Consider the following 13,161-nt stretch of genomic DNA (forward strand, 5'->3'; position numbering starts at 1 on the left):
AGTATCACTACAGAAGTAGGATTGCCCAACCTTCCTTCTGAGGAGTGGCTGGTGGGTTTGAACCGCCAGCCTTCTGGTTAGCAGTCAAGTTCCTTAGGCACTATGCTACCAGAGCTCCTTATAGACCAATATCCCTCATAAATATCGATGCAAAAATCTTCAACAAAATCCTAGTCAAGAGACTCCAACAACATATCCCAAAAATAATACATTATGACCAAGTGGGATTCATATCAGGTATGTAAGGATGGTTCAACATTAGAAAAACAATCAATGTCATCCCTCACATAAATAAAACAAACGAAAAGAATAACATGATCATATCAATCAATGCAAAGGCATTTGATAAAATCTAATACCCATTCCTGAGCAAAACTGTCAGCAAAATAGGAATAGGAGGGACAATCCTCAACATAATAATGGGCATATATGCAAAATCAACAACCAACATTGTTCTCAATGGAGAGAGACTGAAACCATTACCCAAACAAACAGAAACCAGACAAGGATGCCTCTATCGTCACTTCTATTCAACATTGTATTGTAATTCATAGCCAAGGCAAGAAATCAAGAAAGGAGCCATTCCTCAGAAGGAAGGATGGGCAATCTACTTTCATAGTGAAACAGCCTTGGAAACCCAAGGAAGGGTCACTATGAGTCTGGTCTGACTTGATGGCACATAACAACAAAAACAACATGTGCATATACAAATATTGCTTCAATTCATGTGCATGGACATAAAATTCCCTCTGGTGACTCTGGCTTTTGGAACCAGAAGTCCTAATCTCACTGCTGCTTCCATGTGATCTAAGCTGATCCCAACCACTCCATGCCCCTCTCCTCATAGGGAAAATGGCAAAAGCAAGTCTATGGATGTCTTCTACAGGGACTTGTACAGAGTTGATGCTCAATAAATATCTGTTTATTTGGGAAAGCTTTCCACAGAAATGGAAAGAAATGGAGAAACCTGGATTGACATCCTTTGTGTAAGGGAAGGGAGAAAGGAAAGAAGGTGTAAGGGAGGGAGAGAGGGAAAGAAAGAGGAGGAAGGGAAAGACAGTAGAATGGATAAATTAATAAGTAAATAAACCTGTTCCTCACTTACTAAAAAATAGAAAGAAAGTAAGAAAGGGAAATCAAAGGCATGTAAATTGGTAAGGAAGAAGTAAAACTATCCCTATTTGCTGATGATATGATCTTATACATAGAAAACACATGAGACTCAGCAATAAAAAACTACTGGAACTAATTGAGAGATATAGCATAATGGCAGGGTAAAAGATCAACATGCAAAAATCAGTTGGATTCCTCTACACTAGCAAAGAGCTTGTTGAAAAGAAATAAGGACATCAGTATCATTTACAATAACTTCCAAAAAAAAAAAAAATACTTGGGAATAAATCTTACCAGGGAAACAAAGGACCTATACAAAAAATTAATAAATAAATAAAATTCTACTTCAAGAAACCAAAAGAGATCTACATAAATGGAAGAACATACCATGCTCGTGGATAGGAAGACTGAACATTGTGAAAATGTCAATTCTACCCAAAGCAATCTATACATTCAATGTAATACCAATCCGGATCCCATCAACATTTCTTAAGGAGATAGAAAAAAATAGTCACTAACTTTATATGGAAAGGAAAGAGACCTCAGAGAAGCAAAACACTATTGAAGAAGAAGAACAAAATAAGAGTTTTCACATTGCCAGAACTCAAAACCTACTATACAGCCACAGTTATCAATACTGCCTGGTACTGATACAATGGCAAATACATAGACCAATGTAATAGAATTGAGAATCCAGAAATAGATCCATCAACCTATAGTCAGCTGATCTTTGACAAAGTGCTGAAATCCATTAAATGGGAAAGAGAGTGTCTTTTTAACATATGATTCTGGCAAAACAGTATATCCATTTGCAGAAAAATTAAACATGATCTGTACTTTATACCATACAAAAAAACTAACTCCAGATGTATCAAAAACTTAAATATGTAACCTAAAACTATAAAGTTCCTCAAGGAAAAAAAAAGAAAAAAATTAGGGGTAAATTTGGAGGCCCTAATATATGGCATAAATAAACTATTAAGCATAATCCAAAATTCACAAAGAGCCCAAGATAAAATAGATTAATGGGATCTTCTAAAATTTAATTTTTTATGTCTTTCCAAAGACTTCTCCAAAGGAGGCAAAAGAGAACCAACAGATAGGGGAAATAAAATTATATATATATGGCAATAACATATCTGACAAGGGACTTATCTCTAAAAATTGTAGAAAACTCCAACACCTCAACAACAAAAAAGACGAATAATCCAATTAAAAAAATGGGCAGAAGACATGAATAGATATTTCACCAAAGAGGAAAATCAGATGGCCAACAAACACATGAAGAAATTATTCACTGTCATTAGCCATTCTGAACTCACTGCCATCGAGTTGGATCTGACTCCTAGTGACCGCTCCTTGGGTTTCTGGAGCTATATCTCTATGGAAGTAGATTGTCCAATTTGCCTTCTGAAGAGTGGATGTTGGGTTTGAACTGCCAGCCTTTTGGTTAGCACTAAAGTGCCTTAGGCACTATGCCACCAGAATTTCTCAGTAGCCCTTGTTGTTGTTGTTGTTATGTGCCGTCGAGTCAGCCCCGACTCATAGCGACCCCTTCTTGGGTTTCAGAGGCAGTATCACTATGGAAGTAGGATTGTCCAACCTTCCTTCCTAGGAGTGGCTGGTGGGTTTGAACCGCCAGCCTTCTGGTTAGCAGTCAAGTGCTTTAGCCACTATGCTACCAGAGAAATGCAAATCAAAACAACATTGAGATATCATTTTGCCCCAGTACCAGTAGCAGAGTTCAACAAGGCAGAAAATAATAAATGCTGGTGAAGATGTGAAGAGATTGGAACTCTCATGCACTGTTTGTGGGACTGTCAAATGATACAACCACTGTGGAAAGCAGTATGTCAATTCCTTAAAAAGTTGGAATTAGAAATACCATTTGACCCAGTCATTCCAGTAACATATATATGTCATAAAGAAGTGAGAGCCAGGAGAAGAACAGATAGATGCATACCAATGTTCATTGCAGAACTATTTACAATAGTCAAAAATGGAAACAACCTAGGCATCCATCAATTGAACAATGGATAGACAAACTATGGTACATACACACAATGGGATACTGTTGTTGTTGTTGTTGTTATGTGCCATACTATGCAAGTCTAAAAGGGAGGGAGGTAAGGATAGGCCCCAACCTCCCTAGAGCCAGGAGAGAGAGAGAGCAGCCAGGGACCACAAGTGGCAGGTTTCAGGTAGGAATTAGGTAAGAGGAGGGTACAGAGGTTTCCAACACCTAAGGGAGACAATCTTGTCTGTCAGTTTGTCATCCTATGGGGATTGTGTGTTGCTGTGAGGATTGAGGCTCTGCCATTGGTGTTTCAGATGCCAGCAGAGTTGCACATGATGCACAGGTTTCAACACAGCTTACAGACTAAGAAAGACTAGGAAGAAGGAGGAGGCCATCCACTTCTCAAAAAATGGCCAGGGAAAACTTTATGAATAGCAGAGAGACACTGTCTGATACATTGCTGGTCAACTTTATGAATAGCTTAGAAACATTGTCCAACACAGTGCAGAAAGACTAGCCATTTGGGTAGGAAGGCTCTCAAAATAGGACTGGGAAAGAGCTGCCTCATCAGAGTAGAATCAACCTTAATGATACGGATAAAGTGAGACCTCCATGTGCTGACATGGCATGAATCAAACTGAGGAGAAACAGCTACAAACATCAATGTACGAAGTGTGAATCTAGGAAAACTGGAAGTTATCCAAAATGAAATTGATATCCTAGGCATCAGTGAGCTGAAATGGACAAATTTTGGGCATTTTGAATCAGACAGCCATATGAACTTCTATGCCAGGAATGACAAATTGAAGAGGAATGATGTCACAAAGGATGCTTCAAGATCTGTTCTGAAGTGCAATGTTGTCAGTGATAGGATAATATCCATGGACCTACAAGGAAGACCCATTAATACTACTATTATTCAAATTTACACACCAACCACCAGAATGAGGAAATTGAAGATTTTTATCAACTTCTGCAGTCTGGAATTGACAGTACATGCAATCAAGATGTGTTGCTTATCATTGGTGATTGAAATGAAAAGTTGGAAACAAAGAAGAGTCACCAGTAGTTGGAAAATTTGGCTTTGCTGACAGAAATAACACTGGAGATTGCATGATAGAATTTTGCAAAACCAATGACTTATTCTTTGCAAATACCTTTTTTCAACAACACAAATGGCAGCTGTACACGTGGACTTCATCAGATGGAGTACACAGGAATCAGATGGACTACATCTGTGGCAAGAGGAGATGGAAAACTCAATTACTTCAGCCAAAACAAGGCCAGGAGCTGATTGTGGAACAGATCATAAACTGTTCATATGCAGTTCAACTTGAAGTTTAAGACAACTAAAACAAGTCCACAAAAGCCAAAAGATGACCTTGAATATATCTCTCCTGAATTTAGAGACCATCTAAAGAATAGAGTTGATGCATTGAACACCAGTGACTGAAAACCAGAAGAATTGTGGGATAACATCAGGAGCAACATCCGTGAAGAAAGCAAGAAGTCATTAAAAATATGAGAAAGAAGGAAAAGGCCAAAATGGATGTCAGAAAAGAATCTGCAACTTTCCCTTGATAGAAGAGTATCTAAAAGCAAATGGAAGAAATGACAAGATGAAAGGGCTGAACAGAAGATTTCAAAAAGCAACTTGAGCAGAAAAAGCCAATTACTACAATGAACTGTGAAAAAGCCTGGAGTTAGAAAACCAAAAGGGAAGAACACATGTTGCATTCCTCAAGCTGAAAGAACTAAGGAAAAAATTCAAGCCTCAAGTTTCAATATTGAAAGATTCTATGGCCAAGATATTGAATGATGCAGGAAAGCATCAAAAGAAGATGAAAGGAATACACAGAGTCACTGTATCAAAAAGAAGAGGTAGATCTTCATCCCTTTCAGGAGGTGGCATATGTTCAAGAACCAATGGTATTGAAGGAAGAAGTCAAAGCTGCACTGAAAGAATTGGCAAAGAACAAGGCTCCTGAAATTGATGGAATATCCATTGAGATGTTTCAACAAATGGATGCCCTGCTGGAGGCACTCACTCAGTTAGGCCAAGAGATTTGGAAGACAGCTACCTTGCCAACTGAATGGAAGAGATCCATGTTTGTACCCATTCCAAAGAAAGGTGATCCAACAGAATGTGGAAATTATCACATAATATCATTAATATTTTATGCAAGTAAAATCTTACTGAAGATAAGTCAAAAACGGTTGTAGCAGTATACTGACAGAGAACTTCCAGAAATTCAAGCTGAATTCAGAAGAGGATGGGATATCATTGCTGATGTCAGATGGATCTTGACTCAAAAGCAAACAATACCAGAAAGATGTTTACTTATGTTTTATTGACTATGTAAATCATTTGATTGTGTGGATCATGAGAAATTGTGGATAACATTGAGAAGAATGGTAATTACAGAACACTTAATTGAAAAAACAACACTGCAAGGTTTAAAATCAAGAAGGGAGTGTGTCAGGGTTGTATCCTTTCATGCTCAATCTGTATGCTGAGCAAATAATCCAAGAATCTGGACGATATGAAGAAGAATGCAGCATTAGGATTGGAGGAAGTATCATCAACAACCTGAGATACACTGATGACAAAACTTGGCTTGCTGAAAGTGAATATGAATTGAAGGACTTACTGATGAAAATTGAAGAATACAGTCCACAGTACGGATTACATGTCAATATAAAGAAAACAAAAATCCTCACAACAGGTCCTATAAGCAACATTATGATAAATGGAGAAAAGATTGAAATTGTCAAGGACTTCACTTTGCTTGGTTCTTCAATTGACGCCAAGGGAAGCAGCAGTCAGGACATCAGATGATGCATAGCACTGGACAAAGACTGACACAAACCATGGTATTTTCAATCGCCTCATATGCATTTGAGAGCTGGACAATGAATAAGGAAGACTGAAGAAGAATTGATGCTTTTGAGCTGTGGTGTGGCAAAGAATGCTGAAAGTACTGTAGACTGCTCAAAGAACCAACAGGTCTGTCCTGGAGGAAGTGCAACCAGAATGATCCTTGGAGGCGAGAATAGCCAGACTTCCTCTCACCTACTTTGTTCATTTTGTCAGAAGAGACCATTCCCTGGAGGAGTACATCATGCTCGGTAAGGCAGAGGGTCAACAAAAGAGGGGAAGGCCCTCAAATGTGATGGATTGACATGGTAGCAATGGCGATGGACTCAAGTATAGCAAGAATCATGGAGCTGGCTCAGGACCAGGCAATGTTTCATTCTGCTGTGCATAGGGTCACTATGAATTGGAGACGACTTGAGGATACCTAACAACAACAAAACTACAAAACAACTACAAAACACCACAAAACATGGATGAATTTGGAGGACATTTGCTGAATGAAATAAGTTAATCACAGAAGGACAAACATTGTATTATTTTAAAAAGTCAAGAAAAGGTTGATATATGGAAGGAAAATTTCTATGTTAGTTACCAGGGGTGAGGGGAGGGGAAGTAACATTGCTAGATAGGTAGAGACAAGTATTGATTTGGGTGAAGAGAAGGGCAATGTACTAAATGTGAGTGATCAACAGTGGCATTGAGGAAGAAGAAAACATACAGAGGTGCATGGGAGGTACAGACAACAAAGATGAACACTTTTGCACATAGAGCATTGCATTGTCAGTGAAGGCAAACATTGATATATGGGTGAATAGATGACTGGATGGGCTGAACTCTTAGGTATGTCTATGCAGGGAGACGTGTGCCCAAGACAATGTATAGGGTTGGCAGACAATGTTTCTACAAGTGTATTTGCATGTTCTGTAAGAATCCCCAGATATGTAGTAGAGCTGACAAGGGAAAAGTTTGTAGTCACTTCTTGACTACAGCCAGCTACCCAGAGCGAACGAGTAGATGGACCTGTTGGTTGAGTTGCCTGGGCACAGGGGACATCAATCTCAATTGGCGTAACATACTGCATAAAAACATTTTTCCACATCCTACTTTAGTGAGTAACAACTGTGATTTTAAAAGCTTACAAGGTATCTTCTAGATGCAAGTATGGGTCTCTACTTGTCCAGAACAAAGAAGAATGAAGAAAACCCAAAATGCATGGAAACAATTAGTCCAAGGGACTGGTACACCAGACAACCCTCGTCCTATATGACTATGAGTCCAGAATATCTAGATGGTGACTGGCTACCACTGTCAACCCCTCAGGATATAGGAGATCACGGATAGAGTGGGAGAATAATGTGGAACAAAACTCAAAATCATCTAAAAAAAAAAAAAAGTGAGTGGAGGGACCACATTTGCTGGTCTGATAGAGCCTGGTGGAACGACTGAGACTATGGCCCCTATCTGCCCTTCAGGGGTGGAATTGAACCCACTCTTGTGGCTTCGAACCAAAGATAGGCATATGCATTGAACATTTACATTAGGTAGATATTCTTCTTGGAGAGATGAATCATGGCAGAATAGAAGAGCTGTGTATGCACAGGGAGACAGCTTGGGGGGCAAGAGTACATGGGAAGGAAGGATACAGGGCTGAGGAAGTGGGAGGAGAGCTTTTGCATTGTGGGAGATTACAGTAAATGTCATGAGACAAGGTGTATGTTAACTCCTATATGGAAGATTAATTTGCTCTGTAAACTTTCACCCAAATCACAATAAAATTATAAAAAAAAAAAAAAACTACATATTCATGGTAGTTAAAACAGTGTGATACAATGATAGACACACAGACCAATGAAACAGAATTGTAAACCCAGAAGTAATTATGTCCACCTATGGACAGTTGATCTTTCACAAAGGGCAAAATTCCATTAAATAGGGAAGAGACAGTCTCTTTAACAAATGGTACTGGCACAACTGGATCCATATGGTAGAAAAATGAAACAAGATTCATACCTCACATCATAAATCAAGATAGAGCAAAGACCTAAATGCAAAACATAGAAGAGTAAAGATCAAAAAAGAAAAAATAGAGACAAATTTTGTTGTTGTTTTTAGGTGACATTGAGTTGGTTCCAAAGCAACAGAACAAAACATTGCCAGGTCCTGTGCCTGTGCCAACCTCTCAATTTTTTCCTAAGCTTGAGCTCATGATTGAAGACACTGTGTCCATCCATCTCATTAAAGGTCTTCCTCTTTTTTTGCTGAGCCTCTAGTTGACCAATCCTGATATTCTTCTGCAGGAACTGTACCCTACTGACAACATACCAAAGTATGTGTGACAACATCTAGCCATTCTCTAGTTTAAGGAACATTCCAGCTGTACTTCTTTCAAGATAGATTTGTTTGTTCTTCTGACACTCTGTGGTATTTTCAATATTTTTTGTTAGCATTACAGTTCAAAATAATCAGTTTTCTCACTGTCTTTCTTATACGTTGTTTAATGTACACATGCATATGAGGCCTTTGAAGATAACATGATTTGGATCAGGCACACCTTAGCTTTCAAAGTGACATTCTTTCTCTTTAACATTTTAAAGAGATATTTTGTAGCATATTTGTCCAGTGCAATATGGCATCTGATTTCTTGACTGCAGTTACCATGTGCATTGACTGTGGATCCAAGTTAAATGAAATCCCGGACAACCTCCATCAATCTCCATTTATTATGATGGTGCTTCTTGTGCTGTTGTGAGGATTTTTGTTTTCTTTATGTTAAGGTTTAATCCTTTCTGAAGACTGTACTTTTTGACATCCATCATTAAGTGCTTCAAGGCTTCTTCAGGTTTTCTTTTTTTTTTAATTTTTATTGTGATTTGAGTGAAAGTTTACAGAGCAAATTCATTTTCCATACAGCAGCTCACATACACTTTGTCTCATGATATTGACTGCAATTTCCCACAATGCAACAGCTCCCCTCCCACTCATTCCTCATACCTACCTTTTCCCTGTGTCCTTCCCTCCCATGCAGTCCTGCCCCCCAAGCTCCCTTCCTGTGCATACACAGCCCTTCTATTCACACTTGATTGATCTCTCCAAAGAGAATGTAAATATTCAACTCATATGTCTGGCTTTTGTTTGTCTGGAAGCCACAGAACTGGGTTCTATTCCACACCTGAATGCAGCTAGGGACCATAGTCTCAGTGGTTCCACCAGGCTCTATCAGACCAGCAAATCTGTTCCTTTATTTTTTTGTTTGTTTATGATGTTAAGTTTTGTTCCGCATTGTTCTCCCACTCTATCGAGGATCTCCTACATATATCCCACTCCGAGAGGTTGACAGTAGTAGCTGGGCACCATCTAGTTCTGGTCTCCTAGTCATATAGGCTGAGGATCACCTGGTGTACTAGTTGCTTGGACTGATCACTTCCATGCGTCTTTGGTTTTCTTCATTCTTCTTTGCTCTGGACAAGGAGAGATCCATCACTGCATCTAGATGGCCACTTGCAGGCTTTTATGATGCCAGTTGCTACTGGACAAAGTAGTATGTAGAACAATGTATTTGTGTAGCATGCAATGCCAATTCAGCTTGAGGTCCCCTGTGACCATGGTACCATGCCAACAGATCTGACTACTCATTCCCTCTGGGTATAGCCAAAAAGTGACTACCATCTTGTCCCTTCTCAGATCTACTATATACTTGGGAATTCTTACAGATTATACAAATACACTTGTAGAAACATTGTGTTGTAAACCTATACATGGTCATGGGTACACTCCCCCCTGCATAGAAATATCTAAGGGTTAAGCCTGTCCATCCATCTATCCACCCATAGATCAATGTTTGCCATCACTGACAATGAAAAGGTTGGCATTTAGAACCCACCAGCTGCTCCACTGGAGAAAGATGTCTCAGTCTGAACCCCTATTGGGACTGTTCTACTCTGCCTTATAATGTCACTATGAGTCAGAGTTGATTCATTGACAGTGAGTTGGGAACAAGTAAATACATGGTGACAACTTTGCTACAATTATTTTTCCACCATTGAATCTCCAGAGTTTAAAACAGTTCCTGGCCCATATTCAGTGTTCAATAAATAACTGTTAAATGAATAAATTTCCTTTCTGTTATTATCTTTTAAAGTCATGTTACTCTAGATATATCATATTAGAGACCATTATCTAATTGCTCCATTCTAAAGTAGTTTAATGCAAGATTTTCATATTAGCATATTATAATAAGTAAAGATAACAAAACCATATGAAAATAACAGCCACAGATGGAAAGTGAGTAGAATTACTAATTTCATTTTAACACAAAGATAATTACACACATTAATTTATTCAAGCAAACCTCTCATTCACTCAGCAGAAATTTATTGATCACTTACTATGTGCCAGGCACTGCACTTACACTGAATGCCAAACATAAACTTAAGATGGTCATGGTCAGGTCATGGGGATGTAGAACACACAGGCAATTACTGCCAGAATATGATCAGTGTGTAGTGTACTTATATGAAGGATAGCAGAAATTAGTACTCTGTGCTAGAATATAATCCTAGAAACACTTCACATATATAGTGTCATTTGATCAGGTTCATATAGGACAAAGTGGTGTTCACTAGTTAGATAAGGGAAACCAGGAAAATGGAAGAACAAGGTGAAAAGCAAAGGATCACATAATTGGAAATGTGTATACCAGAAAAATATGTTATACAATACTTGGAGCATAAATAGTGAGGCCAGTTAATAATTAACCTTGCAGGCCAGTTAAAGTGATGTATGACCTTTGATGAGATTTAAGTGATAGGTTGGGTTTGATTCTTGTATATAGGCTCTATGGGATGTGCAAAAACTGAAGACAGAGAGACCACTTAGATATTTCATTAAGCCAGAAGGGGGCTTTAAAATCCTGAGCTTAGAGGTTGTCAGTAGGGGTATAGAGAAGTGGGTAGAACAGAGAATTAAATGAGAGATTGAAGACAAAAAATTTATATATAAGAAGAGACCAGTTCAGCGTTCCAGCAAGATGGCAGAATAGGCAAATAAGCTACACAGACCTTCAACCACAAAGCTATGACAAAACAATTGAAACTGATACAAAAGATGATCCTGGAACCCTGAGCTTTGAAGGGAAGGATAAAGAAATGGATTAAATACCAACTAGTAGAAGAACCTGAATGAAAACTGTTAGTAAGGAGACAAACAGAGCTATGGACTGTCAGCTGTCCTGAGGGCCACCTTAATATTTGTGAATGAGTCCCAGTAGCAACCTGAGAATTGACTCTGATCACCAAGGACTACATGGGCAAAGACTGCACTGGTGCCTGACAACCAGAAAAGAAAACAACAAAGAAGGAGACAAACAGAGCTAGGGACTGCTGGCTATCATGAGGACACAGCCATTTTGAATATATGCTAGTGGCATTCTTAACTGGACAGTGACCTAAGAGTAGCCTTCAGCTTGCTGAAGACAGCTCAAACAACAGCACTGGAGGGCTGAAGACTAGAAAGGTGCACTATCTCCCTTGTAACTCTTATGCCCCACAGCCTCTTGGTGAAAAGAGGAGTGGTCATCTCCCTCCTCCACCCACCCAGGAATTCCACCCTGGTGGGTACCCTGACACAGCCAAGGTACAATGTCCTGGCCCAACAGTATTGTTATTTCTTGTTTTAAAATTATTCTTTTTATTTTTTTTAATCTTCCTCCTTTCTTCCTTTTTATTTATTTCTCTTTCCCTTTCCCAGTTATTTACTTATTCATTTATTTTTCTCCTACTCTTTTGCTGGTTACCTTTTTTTTTCTTTCTTTCTTTTGATTTTTCCCATCCTTTGCTTGTCCTTTTGCCATTTTCCCATCTTTTTTTTTTTTTTTACTCTTGTTCTTTTTTCTGATTCCAATTTCCCTAGATATTTTACGATATCTCCCTTGAGAGACTTTTTTTCTCACTTTTTATCATTATCTTTCTTTCATTCTTTTAAAGTATATTTTTTAAGTGTTGTTATCATTTATTACATTTCTTCTTTTTTTCTTCTAATTATTCCTGTTTGTTTATGTGGTTTGAAATTTTTGTTCTCTTGTATTTATTTATTTGTTTATTTGTTTATTTATTCAGTTTTTATTGTCTAACTGAGTGACAGACAGTAACTATGCCACATCACCCAACTATATCTGAACCTCATGTAGCCCCATCTATTGAGTGAAGCCCCCCACTTGCTTTTGTACCAACTGACCAATAAGAGATGACAGCAAATGTCAGCTCAAGTCATCCCCAACTGCTCTTTATGAACAGCTAACAGAGAGCTGTGCAATCTCCTCTCCATTGCCCTATCACCAGAAGACAGGTGTGAATGCCTAAGTGTTACCAACTAGCAAATAGTGGAGGAGAGTATGCTGGTCACATAGATATATCCAAACAAAAGGGGAAAACAAAAGCCTTGAGGGAATCACAATACACAATCACAAATTAAAAATAAACACAACATCACAACTGACCTTCCCAGTCCAGACAAAGAAGCAAGATAGAGTAGTAAAAACAAGGGACCAGGATACAAACCCAGAAACCATCCATGAGGAAGAAGGAGCATTGGAACTCCCTGACAAGAATTCAAAAGGATTAATTATATTTGGTGTCATTGTTAGATGCCATCCAGTCATTTCCAATGCATAGTGACCCCATGCACAGCAGAATGAAATGCTGCCTGATCTCACGTCACCTCCATGACCCTTGCTACACTTGAGCCCATTGTCACAACCACCATGTCAATCCATCTTGTTGAAGGCCTTCCCCTCTTTTGTCGACTCTCCACCTTACCAAGCATGACATCCCTCTCCAGGGAATGGTCCACTCTGACAACATGACCAAAGTAGGTGAGACAAAATCTAGGCATTCTCACTTCCAGGGAGCATTTTGACTGCACTTCTTCCAGGACAAACCTGTTTGTTCTCTTAGAAGTCCATGGTGGAGTTCCGGCAAGATGGTGGACTAGGCAGAAGGATTGCACAGACCCTCTTCAACAAAGAAAAGGGAAACCAATTAATACAGACACAGAAGATAATCGTAGACCCCTGAGCCTTGAAGGGAAGGATACAGAATTGGACTAAACCCCAATTAGCAGAAGAATTTGCGTGAAAATACCAAAAAAAGGAGACATA

Source organism: Orycteropus afer, unplaced genomic scaffold (genome assembly GCF_000298275.1).
Source record: "Orycteropus afer afer isolate SDZICR_OR568_19922 unplaced genomic scaffold, OryAfe1.0 scaffold00004, whole genome shotgun sequence".
Classification (NCBI taxonomy): domain Eukaryota; kingdom Metazoa; phylum Chordata; class Mammalia; order Tubulidentata; family Orycteropodidae; genus Orycteropus; species Orycteropus afer.